Source organism: Podarcis melisellensis (assembly GCF_964234715.1).
Source record: "Podarcis melisellensis genome assembly, chromosome: 3".
NCBI classification, from domain to species: Eukaryota; Metazoa; Chordata; class Lepidosauria; order Squamata; family Lacertidae; genus Podarcis; species Podarcis melisellensis.
This window is the reverse complement of record NC_138530.1, coordinates 68,479,041-68,491,889: the sequence shown is the minus strand read 5'-3', so window position 1 is coordinate 68,491,889 and position 12,849 is coordinate 68,479,041. Positions and strand designations below refer to the sequence as shown.

At 42.1% G+C, this 12,849-nt stretch overlaps 1 protein-coding gene across 2 annotated transcripts in view; it reads right to left on the bottom strand.

The window, feature by feature from the left end:
• LOC309366438 (amine sulfotransferase-like) overlaps positions 1-145 on the bottom strand; it is a 35,782-nt gene extending 35,637 nt beyond the window's left edge. Inside the window, exon 1 of one of the 2 annotated variants that reach the window (XM_081905007.1) lies at positions 14-145. The gene's annotated coding sequence lies outside the window, so the exon portion shown is untranslated. Of the gene's footprint in view, positions 1-9 lie in introns of both variants that reach the window. The other variant, XM_081905009.1, reaches the window with a different exon arrangement.
• Between the last annotated feature and the right edge of the window lie 12,704 nt (positions 146-12,849).

The following is a 12,849-nucleotide window of genomic DNA, read 5'->3' as shown; positions in this document are numbered from 1 at the left end:
AAAACTTACCTACCTTTTGTTTTTAGAGTCGAAAAGTGTGGGAGAGAGAGGGAGAGAGCGATCTCTTTTGCAGCTTGGAGTATTTCAGCTTTTCAAGGCTCAAGTTCAGAGCTCTCCAGGAAACTGCTTTATAGAATTCCGTTAGCTAATAAGGGTTGGATTAAACCGATGGCTCCTCCTTAGTTACTAGCATGTTATGTAAAAACATAAGTAACATAACTTATGTTATGTAAGTTGTTGCTGTAGTTTAGTCGTTTAGTCGTGTCCAACTCTTTGTGACCCCATGCACCAAAGCACGCCAGGCACTTCTGTCTTCCACTGCCTCCCGCAGTTTGGTCAAAGTTATGTAAGTTACTAGCATGTTATGTAAGAGGGAGAGGGAGAGAGAGAGAATGATATCTTTTGCAGCTCGGAGTATTTCAGCTTTTCAAGGCTCACATTCAGAGCTCTCAAGGAAACTGCTTTATCGAATTCCATTAGCTAATAAGAGTTTGATTAAATTGATGGCTCCTATTTAGTAAATCATTCCTGGCATGTTATGCAAGAAAAGAAAGATAACACAGGAGCATAGAGGCTGATAATGGAAAGAACAACAGGGGAAGAACTTGTTTCTTTGCACAAGCAACAGCCAATATCAACAGTGGTCTTTGCCTATTTAAGAAATAAATGCAGTATTACGTCTGCTCAGGTCCACTAGTAGAAAATGGGCTCAAATGGTAAGAGAGACCTGAGATTCACCAATGGATGTCTATTTGTACACACATGCCCACAGTGACTTACACCCCAATAACACCAACTTCGACTCCAAAATAATCCCTATTTGTTTTAATAAAACTTACTAAATAATTAGCATTGGTTGTTTTAGAAATCTATTTAAGAAAAGTAGCAACCTTTATGTCTTACTCTCCCAAATATTTTATGCCGTACTCTCCATCCCAAATATGTTGGACTGATAGATGTTTTAGTGCCCTTACAAGTCATCTCTGATGGAAAGCTCAGAAAGACTAGAGTATGCAATGCCGCAGAATTCCACCAGAGTACTGAGCTGTAACCTCCATCTCATAGGCTGTGGGCAGGTGCACCATGTTACACCAAACATTGGGGAGTGCATCACGTATTCATGATGTCACATGCATGACACACACACACCCCAGCCCACCCAGACCCACTCAGTCCACTATCCACTGGACACATTTTCTGGTGGGGGTGACCGGGGCCCCCCAACAGGCTCCCATTGGAACCTGGCTCCAGCATGTGAAGGAGCTGTCAAGACTGCCACTCTCCTCAACTGGGCTGCACCACGCGCATCTCCTCTTCAAGTTGGTCTGAGTCCTATGCCCCCAAATATTGAGGGGGCTGAAGCCCCCTCCACCCCATATACTCAGTGTCCCTGGCTGTGGGCACAGCTAGGCAGAGGTGGGTGGAGTCAACAATTTGGACATCAAGAGAAAAAGCAATAGAGAGAATTAGAGGGGAGAGTTTGGTTCTGGGGTTCAGCTGGCTAGGAGTGTAACTCCTGGGCTGTGTGTGTGTAAAATCCACTCTGAGGAAAAATATCTACAGGCAGAGAAGGAAGACTCTGAGCGTATACTGAAATGCAGTGTCTTTAAAGAGTATTTACACAAGGTTTAATGTGTAAATACACATGGTTTAATGTGTCAACCAGATTTCAACTTCCTGAAACAGTATGTGAACAAAAATACAGCTACAGTTCATCCATCAAAATTCACACATATCCAAATTATGCAAAACAGCTTTCCAATGGAAAGGGACCATGTTTACAAATAATATGATATAATGCTTATTTTAGCTAAATATCCTACAGAAAGTGTTATATTAAGAAAAAACGTTGTGTGTGTATTAAACATGTTTGTCTATAAATTTGTATATCAAGAGAAACGCACACTAAAATGCTGACACTAAAAATTTTCATGAACTTTTTTCTTCTAAAAAGCACAGACTGTTGGAATATGAGTACTACATAGCTGTGAACAAGCAGCTCGATGTTTACATCACATGATGTGGCTGACCATGGGACAGGATGTTCCAGGCAGTTCACAGGGCGATTCACAGGAACTTGTTCTTTGTGTAATATGAGACCTTCCTGTTGCTTGTGTAAAGGAAGTCTGTGTCAGTTGCTTGGAGGAGTCTGAGTGAACGGACATTTTTTTGTACAGTTGTACAGTCAGAAATAAACTAGAAATGTAATAGACTTTCTGACTATCTTCTTTCTCCTGCTGGTATGCAAGGGGGAAGGGGATGTGCATCTTCCACGCAGGGAGATGTCACCTATCAAGATCTTCCTGGACTGCGGAGATGCCAGCCAGGGTAGATCACCGGCAAACAAGCCCCGGGAGCCTGGGAGAGGGGCCAGCCTCTCCCGAGGGGGCAAGTTTTCCAACACAGACTGGTGCAGAAATATAGTGAACCAAAAAGAACTGTGGAAATGTGAGGAAACAAAAAAGATAAGATTCACTCATCCATATTCTAAAGACCTTGAAGAAGCGGAGAATGGCGTAACCTGTACTAAATCATATTATGGCAGTTTATAAATACCAGAGTCTGGCTAAAGTGTGAGATTCAATGAATGTATGTGTTGCTAAACTCTTGGAAGAGTGCAAAGAACCATTTTTATTCACGTATTCTTATAAGCTGCAAATGATGGAATCTGTGCTTTTTCGTGTGACCGTGTTTGCTGTGTGAACTATAGAGTATGTGTATCAAAGAATGCAAAGAATACATTCTGGGTGCACTTGTCTCATATCAAACTTGTCTCTTATCAAACAGTATGAAGGTGCAGCTTTTTTCCTATAGGCTGGCATGGGCTTGAATTCTGATTAATCATTGCCATTCAGTAGGAATCGAGTGTTTTCTCCATCAAAAATGGTTGTGAGGCAATTTTATATTGAAGTTCAAACAAGTTCTCCCACTGAACCACTTGTTCAAATCCACTCAGGTCAAAGTTTTGGGCCCCTTGCAAAGTTTATCATCCTTGGGGCTTGGGGTCAGATGAGTTCCTCTGCAATCAGACTTTGTCACTCCAATTACCTAACCATTATTCAGGGGCCAAAGGTGAGAAAGCGACAAGCAGCAGAGTCCTCTGAATGTTTACTTGAAGTAAATCAAACTGTATTCATGAAGACTTGCCCTCTTAAAAAAATTGTTTATGAATGAAGCTTTTAAAGTGATTGTTCAGTGCCATAAAACACAAAACAGGGTTAGTGCATATTATGGACTACGTGCGTCACAAGTTCCTCATCTCTAGTGTTTTTTTCTTTGGAGGGGGGACACAGGGGTACGTATACCCCTAAACATTTTGTGAATCTTGTGCTTTTGTCCATTTACTGTATTTATTTTTCTCGATTCGAACTATAAAATAGTGATTTTCTTGAGTCAACATGAAAGTACCCCTGAACATTTTTTTTAAAGAAAAAAGCACTGCTCATCTCAAAGTATGTCCTCATTCTTTCAGACCAAGGGCTCAGCTACATTAGTAAAAAACAACAACAAAAAAACAGCACTTTGAGTGGATTATAAATATGCAACACCAGATGGCGATGGAGAACAAAAATAATTCATTGCTATTTTACATCACTCTTTTCCCCTTTTGCTATAACGATTTAATTTCTGACTTATTTATAGTGCCCCCCCACCTGTGTATAGATCCATCCCAAGTGAAATTGTGGAAGACTTCTAGTCAAAATGACTTGAAATACCCACTAACATGTGTTCCAACAATTACAGCTCTCTCTCCACCATTTATTTGCAACACATAGGTTGGCAGATGCTGTAACAGATGACACACTGTTCTAGAGAAGGACCTTAGCAAACAACTCTATGCATAATATTTCTTTTTTTAAAAAAAAAATTATTCATTTTTCAAACACATAATAAAAAACAAACACAACACAAAACAAAAACATACACAACATTAAACATATACCGACTTCCCCACACCTCCCTTTCACTGCATCCTTATTCCACAATTCTTTAGCAACCCTTTAGTCAATTTATCTATTGGTTCCCTTTCATTAGATTTCCTTAAACTTATTAGTTACAGCTGTAATTCTCTACTTCTTACCCCTTGACATCTTAACACTCCTCAATTTTACAACAGTTTTTAAGATATGTTTTGAATTTCTTCCAGTCCTCTTCCACTGTCTTTTCCCCCTGGTCTCGGATTCTGCCAGTCATCTCTGCTAGTCCCATGAAGTCTGTCACCTTTGTCTGCCATTCTTCCAGAGTAGGTAGTTCTTGCATCTTCCAATACTTTGCCAGAAGAATTCTTGCTGCTGTAGTAGCATACATGAAAAAAGTCCTATCCCTCTTTGGCACCAGTTGGCCAACCATGCCCAGGAGAAAAGCCTCAGGTTTCTTAGGAAAAGTCCACTTAAGGACCTTCTTAATTTCATTATAAATCATCTCCCAGAAGGCTTTAATCTTTGGACAGGTCCACCAAAGGTGGTAAAAGGTACCTTCAGTCTCATTACATTTCCAGCATTTGTTATTGGGCAAATGGTAAATTTTTGCAAGCTTGACTGGGGTCATGTACCACCTGTAAATCATTTTCATTATGTTTTCTTTTAAGGCATTACATGCCGTAAATTTAACACCAGTGGTCCATAACTGTTCCCAGTCAGCAAACATAATGTCATGACCGATATCCTGTGCCCATTTAATCATAGCTGATTTCACCGTTTCATCCTGTGTATTCCATTTCAACAGCAAGTTATACATTCTAGACAAATTCTTAGTATTGGGTTCTAACAATTCTGTTTCTAACTTTGACCTCTCCTTCTGAAATCCTATTTTCCTGTCCTGCTTAAATGTCTCATTTATCTGATGGTAATGTAACCAGTCTCGAACTTTGAACTTTAATTTCTCATAACTCTGAAGTTTAAGCTTCTCACCATCTTGTTCTAGGATTTCACAGTATTTTGGCCATTTAGAATCCATATTAAGTTTTTTCACCGCCTTAGCTTCCATTGGTGACAACCACCTGGGAGTTTTACTTTCCAACAAGTCTTTATATCGAATCAAACATTGTATAATGCTTTCCTGACAATATGGTTTTTGAAACTTTTATACACCTTTACCTTGTCATACCATAAATATGCATGCCAACCAAAGTTATTATCATACCCTTCCAAATCCAAAATGTCTGTGTCTTCAAGAAGTAGCCAGTGTTTCAACCAGCAAAAAGCTGCTGATTCATAATAAAGTCTTAAGTCCGGCAGGGCAAAGCCCCCTCTATCTTTTGCATCAGTTAAAATCTTAAATTTTATTCTATGCATAATATTTCTGACTTGGTTCCAACACAGCTCTAGATGGACTCCTGCAAAATTCTCAAGACCTGGACAATTGGTATACACATACAAGACATAGCAAAAGTTCCTAGAAATATTCTCAAGTATAGTGTCCAATTTAGCCATGCTCCAAGAAGCCTACCTAAACCATTTACTCAGTAAAGAGACAGGGCTGCTCATCCAACTTTGGGCTTTTCCCGCTGCTTTCTCGTGTGAAAACCTGATCTTTACTGCTGAATTGGAGCAGACAGCCATTGGGTTTTCCATGGTAACACTGGCTCTGATTCAGGGCTAAAAAACTGGTTTTCCCAGAAACAGTATATTATTAACATCATTGTGGATGAAAAAGGTACCAATGTAAATAGGAAAGACATTTAATAAACATGTTCAGCATATTTTAGAATGAAGAGCATATTGTGATGCACAAAGAATGTTTTAAGTGGGTTTTTTATCCTCTCCATTGACAAAAGCTATGAATTAGTCGTGTACCACAATGTATACAATTTTCTTCTTTCAAGCTGGAAGGAGACTCATAATTCATCATGGATGTTCCAGCAGAAGTTGATGGGCAGCTTTTCCATTCTCTCCTTAAAAACGCTGTCAAACCTTTCACTTTGTGCGACTGTCATCATGTTCTTCCAGTCTCCAACAGTGCCTGGCCCAGGAAACAGACAGAAAGAAAGTGCATTGTGGTGGTCAAATAAATATCCATACCTCCAGATATATTCCATCCCTAGATGCAATTGTCAGGTGAATATGTCAGGAATTCTGCAAGCAGCACCAAGTCAGTGTGATCTACCATTAACTTACATTTCCAAAGAAAATGTCCTTTGCTGTGGTCCATGAGATATGGTGGCATGAACTCATAGTTTGCCCTGGGATCTGCTTTCATTTTTCTAAATGTAGCCTGATCCACAACAGCATCCACCTCCTTTTCCATCAGTCTCTTTCCCAGGAAGTTGCATAATTTCATAGAATCATAGAGTTGGAAGAGACCACAAGGGCCATCGAGTTCAACCCCCTGCCAAGCAGGAAACACCATCAGAGCACTCCTGACATATGGTTGTCAAGCCTCTGCTTAAAGACCTCCAAAGAAGGAGACTCCACCACACTCCTTGGCAGCAAATTCCACTGTCGAACAGCTCTTACTGTCAGGAAGTTCTTCCTAATGTTTAGGTGGAATCTTCTTTCTTGTAGTTTGGATCCATTGCTCCGTGTCCGCTTCTCTGGAGCAGCAGAAAACAACCTTTCTCCCTCCTCTATGTGACATCCTTTTATATATTTGAACATGGCTATCATATCACCCCTCTTCTCCAGGCTAAACATGCCCAGCTCCCTTAGCCGTTCCTCATAAGGCATCGTTTCCAGGCCTTTGACCATTTTGGTTGCCCTCCTCTGGACACGTTCCAGTTTGTCAGTGTCCTTCTTGAACTGTGGTGCCCAGAACTGGACACAGTACTCCAGGTGAGGTCTGACCAGAGCAGAATACAGTGGCACTATTACTTCCCTTGATCTAGATGCTATACTCCTATTGATGCAGCCCAGAATTGCATTGGCTTTTTTAGCTGCCGCGTCACACTGTTGGCTCATGTCAAGTTTGTGGTCAACCAAGACTCCTAGATCCTTTTCACATGTACTGCTCTCAAGCCAGGTGTCACCCATCTTGTATTTGTGCCTCTCATTTTTTTTGCCCAAGTGCAATACTTTACATTTCTCCCTGTTAAAATTCATCTTGTTTGTTTTAGCCCAGTTCTCTAATCTGTCAAGGTCGTTTTGAAGTGTGATTCTGTCCTCTGGGGTGTTAGCCACCCCTCCCAGTTTGGTGTCATCTGCAAATTTGATCAGGATGCCCTTGAGTCCATCATCCAAGTCGTTGATAAATATGTTGAATAAGACCAGGCCCAAGACAGAACCCTGTGGCACCCCACTAGTCACTCTTCTCCAGGATGAAGAGGAACCATTGATGAGCACCCTTTGGGTTCGGTCAGTCAGCCAGTTACAAATCCACTGAGTGGTAGCATAGTCAAGACCGCATTTTACCAGCTTCTTTACAAGAATATCATGGGGCACCTTGTCAAATGCCTTGCTGAAATCAAGGTAGGCTACATCCACTGCGTTCCCTTCATCTACCAGGCTTGTAATTCTGTCAAAAAACGAGATCAGGTTAGTCTGACATGACTTATTTTTCAGAAATCCATGCTGACTATTGGTGATCACAGCATTCCTTTCTAGGTGCTCACAGACTGTTTGCTTAATGATCTGCTCCAGAATCTTCCCTGGTATTGATGTCAGACTGACTGGGTGGTAATTATTTGGGTCCTCTCTTTTCCCCTTTTTGAAAATAGGGACAACATTTGCCCTCCTCCAGTCTGCCGGGACTTCGCCTGTACACAGCTTCTCAGATCCTGAAATGGAACGTGGTTTTAATGTCAGGCCACCCACAATAGAGAAACCTGACAGCCTAGAGACTAAAACTCATGAAATAGGCAGGATTACAAGCAGGGGAAAGAAGCAGCCTGCATCTTTCTTTGCCTAGTTTGTAATAATCGTCATTGCATTATATTGTACTTTCATTGTTGCTTTTATTCCATGAACCATGCAGAATGCATTATATTCTGGGGCAGCTCTTTCAATTGAGTCCACACGTAAATAAATAAATGCCCCTGTTGCAGACACAAGGGAGGTTCTGTGACATCTCTACTCAGCATCAGAGGGCCTGTGAAATGACACATCTTGCTTGGGATCATAACACTATATTATCAGTCCCATAATTCCTCAGGGGAAATGCTTTCAGTGCACTATTTTCAGTCTAAGGCCTGAAAAGCTGCTCCTGAATCCATGGCCTCCTTGGCTTTTTAATCTTTTAGAAAGCAGGAGATACTAGGAGGGGACGCAGCAGCTAAATTGGGTTTTTGAACTGTTTGCATTGAACATTCAAGTAAAGCTTTAGTGGTTTCTAAGCAGGCTGTTGATTATGGGTAGATCTAAACACAGGGGGGGAACCGCTATAAATAAGTCAGAAATTAGATTGTTTTAACTAGGGGGAATCCTATGGGAAATGTCATTTCAAACAATTCCTGCTCACTGGCGCCATCTGGTATTGCATGTTTAAAATGCATTCAATTTGTTGTTTCTTTACTAATGTAGTTGAATCCTAAGTCTCTACCAAAGTCAGAAGACATTGTTTTTCCCTGAAGAAAGACTGTGTCAGAAATTATTGTTTCCGTTAGCTTTGTTTGGAAAAATCATTGCATTCTTGTACATACAAAGATTGTGTGCCTTTTAAAAGGCTGCCTGGCTGGAAGAGCCCCATGCTGTCATTTATTTTATTTGGTGCTTGTCAGAGGCTGACTGGACCCTGAGGAGTGGTGGCTGGATTCTGATGGGTGGGCACACCAGGGGAAGGCGGCTTCGAGACTGAACTGGGGGGATCTGCAACAGCTGGGAGACAAGAGTGAGAGGCAGGAGAAACAGCAGGATTGGAGAGGGAAGACCAGGCGCAGGAGAAGGCAAAGGCAGGTCAGGCTGCTGGAATGTGAAGGTTTTTCATGCCTCCTCCTTCTGCTCCCTCTTATCATGTTCTTCCAATCTCCAGGTCCAGAAGAGGACTGAAGTGGGAGGAGCAGAAGCGGAGTCATTGCCTGCTTGTGTGTGGCTTGGATAGGGGAGATTCAAAAACCAAGGTTGGGGACAGGGCCTCTCCATTCTGGCAACTGCCTCACCCGCTGCACACCTACAAGTAGCTGAGAGACAAGGACTGACAGATATGCTTTGCCTAACTTGTAAGCGTATTTTTGCCAATGAAGAGTAAATTCCTCACTCTGGACATTCCTGACTGACAACGCCGTGGCAGTGCTTGATTTGTGAATCCAAGTCAACCAGGGCTAGCTCTGTTTTGAAATCAGTTAATAATAATGTGGGGCATTATGATATCTGGAGCTGTTTAAAACTGATTGTATGAATTCATGAAGGTTTCAATGCCACATGATCAGCTCACTCAGAGTGAGTGCTAATTGGCCAGAGATGAGGGGGACACAGAATCTCCTTCAGTCAGGGCACTTGAATCATCACATTGCTTCCTTCCTCTGTTTTGTAAAGGTGGGTTTTGATGGTTGTTTAGTAACAGTTTGAATAACATTTTGACCCCTTACCTTACTCATTTCCTCATAGGTAAGAAATAGAATATTGAAGTCATCTCTGTGAGCGTACCAGCCTTCCAGGTGGTCCAGCCATGAACTTGCAAGTACTGATAGGAGAGAAATTAATCTGTCATAAATGTAGAGCAAATTATTTTCTGAAAAACATCCAGAGAGCATCATAACAGTCATATAAACTCAATTAAAATAATTTAAGGGAATCAGTTTAAGAACCAGCAGTGGTATAAACCATTAAATCATAGTAAAAATTATCTACTTACACTGACATGCTTTTGAACTGCTAGGTTGGCAGGAGCTGGGACAGAGCTCACTTCATTATGGGGCTTCAAACCACTCACCTTCCAATTGGCAAGCCCAAGAGACTCAGTGGTTTAGACCATAGCGCCACCAGCACAATAAGGCAGGACTAGGCAACTCTCTCACCATGACTCCATTGTTTCCCTCTCCATAGTCTTCCCTTGTTGACTTCACTGTTTGGCTAGATTAAACAGCAGCTGTGAGAGCATGGAGACCCCAGGCTAATGGTCTCTGATGCATCCTCCAGCCTCTCCTTTGACTGCATTTCCCTCTAGTCCTGCCATCTAGTCACCAAGCTGCTTGCCAGACGCCCAGTCAGGTTTACATCCGGTTAGGCCAGCCGCAGTGTGGAGCCAGTCCCCTGGCCCCAAATGGTCCCTGACTGTCTCTGCATATTTTTATGTTGCCTTTCCTCCAAATAGACTCTGGGGTGAGTTACAGCTTTCATATTTCATACATTTTATTTTACTTATTTATGCCTAGCATCTCGAGTGCATGTGTGCAGCATGCAAAATAACAGCCCTTGGTCTCACTTTATGCTGCCTGGCATCATTGTTTGGTCAGTGTTTGCCATCCTGACACTCATTCTTGTACTCAGGGGAGGTGGGAAGGAAGCAAAAAAGAGCCCCCTGGAAATGGATCCAAGGAAAATGAAAGACTGTTGTCTGTTGGGAACTCTTGCCAATTCCTTCTCAGCTCTTGATCAATCCCACAAGGCTTCTTGTCAGGGCCTCTACTCACGTCCTATCTAGGCACAAAAATTGGCAACACAACCCTTTTATCTGAGACTGGGCTCCCTAGACTTCCCCACTGTAATCATAAAGAAATCCCAAGATACCAGAGGAATGAGGCAGAAACAGGGAAATCTTCTCTGTGTGGGGGGAAAGACTTCAAGAAATTGGTAGGACATATTCCATTTAACACACTAAATCAGGATATACCACCTTGTGATATATTAGGTGAAGGGGTGGTTTATAAATATTTCAGTAAATTAAAAAAAGAAATAACAATAAAAGAGAGCACTTAATATTGATAAACAAACAAAGTGCCATTAAGCCTGAAAATCACTTTTATTTAATTCTCCATATGCTTCTTGGGTTGTATTGCTAGGAAATGCAACAAGTATTTGGCAGAAAACGTCGTACTGTATGTACAAAATAGTAACAAGAAAAATACGGCCTTTTGCTTTTCCCATGAATAAATCAAGTTTTGCATCCAATACTGAATGAGCAGGATTCCACTTCCATGATAGGAATTCCCCTTCCCCTTCCCTCCCTGTTTCCACGTTATGCTCGAGAAGGCCTGAAAAGAAGAGCAGCTACGGATACAACCCAATGTTCATCTTAAAGGAGTTTCTTTCCTTGAAACTTGGACATTCAGTCCCCTCAAAATAGCTATTAATCTCTGGTGACACCAAAAAAGGTAATGAATGAATTATGACAAAAGGCAAGAAGGAGTAGACTTGTTTGTCATTTAATAGCCCTGTTTTAACCTGGAAAGATTTATTTACAACAAACCTACCTTTTCTTTTAAGAATCAAAGAGAGAGGACGGGAGAAAGATTTTTTCTGCAGCATGGAGTATTTCAGCTTTTCATGGCTGATATTCAGAGCTCTCCGGGCAGCTATTTTATAGAATTCTGTCAGCTGATGAGAATTTGTTTAAATTCTCCCAATATTTGAACTGATGACTCTTCCTTAGCAAATCATTATTGACTTGTTATGCATGATTGGAAAGGTGGAACGTGTGCATGGGCTTTGAAAAAGCCTAGAAGTAGATAATTTGAAGGACAATATGTCTCTCTGCACTCCACCCAGAGCTCATTCCTCCTCTTTTCACTGCTATGGATGCACAAGCTGTCTACCTCTAGTCTAGACACTGCAGTCATCTGCAAGGGATTTCCACACAGCAAGGCTGATGTTGCAAGCCTTCCTGTCCCACCTGCAGGCATCTTTTAAATACAGAGTTGGTCTGCCAGTGGGGTAGATTTCAACAGTACAGAATACAGTTATACAAACAGATAAAACCAATACAATTTTAAAACAAGCCAGATGGTTACAAATGGAACAATGCAGTATAAATTCAGCAGAAGAGACAGATCCACCAAAATGAAATACCATAGCTGCTGAAGGCCAGTATAGAGTGTGTGGGGTTGTGAGTATAGGGCCCTGCCTGCAGAGCCCCACAGGGTACACTTCCTCCCAGGGATGAGTAAAGCCAACTGAACATATTCGTCCTTCTAGCCATTCCTGCCAATGGTGTCCTTTAGTTTAAAGCTCCTCAAAGAACGTATGCAGGGAGAGGGGAATGGTATTTGTGATAAATTGGAGGATTTCTCATGGGCATTGTTATGTACTGATGTTCTCACCCTGGGCCAGCAGGGGGATACTGTAGATAGTTATGGAAATGAAGGATCGAAAGTGACGTTCTGTGATTGGGTAGTTTGTATGCAAATGAAGGATAGAAAAGTGACGTTCTGTGATTGGATAGTTTTAGAAAGTCGCAACAGTTACAATTGTTCTGGAGCTCTATATAAGCAGGCTGACTGAGCTCCTCAGTTAGTTCTGTCCTGGTATCTGAATAAAGAAGAGCTGTTTGAAGAATCGCTGTGTCGTCTGATATGTTCACCCACAACTTAACATTGGCGACGAATATGGGATCGATGGACATCAGAGCACAGCCAGATGCAGCCACCCTCTGAGCAGAGCTGAATCACTGAGCGAAATCACTGAACAGAACCAATTCAGAGCTGACTGTTCTGGCTAGAGCACAGTGCTCCATCAATTGCCCTTCATGCCGGCATCGGAATCATGACTTCACTTGTGCCTCTACCGCTGTTTGCGCCAGCCTCTGAATCATGGGACTCCTACCTTGCTCGGTTCAACTGCTACCTCCAAGCCAACGAGCTGACAGAAGTATCAAAGGAGCGGAAGCGGGGCCTATTCTTCAGCCTCTGTGGGCCTGAGGTGTTTGAGATGGCACGAGCATTGGTTGCGCCTGAAGCAGTCCAGGCAACACTGTGGGACACGATCCAAGAGAAGCTCCGCAACCACTGCGTGCCAAAGCCGTCCAAGATTGCTGCCCGCCATG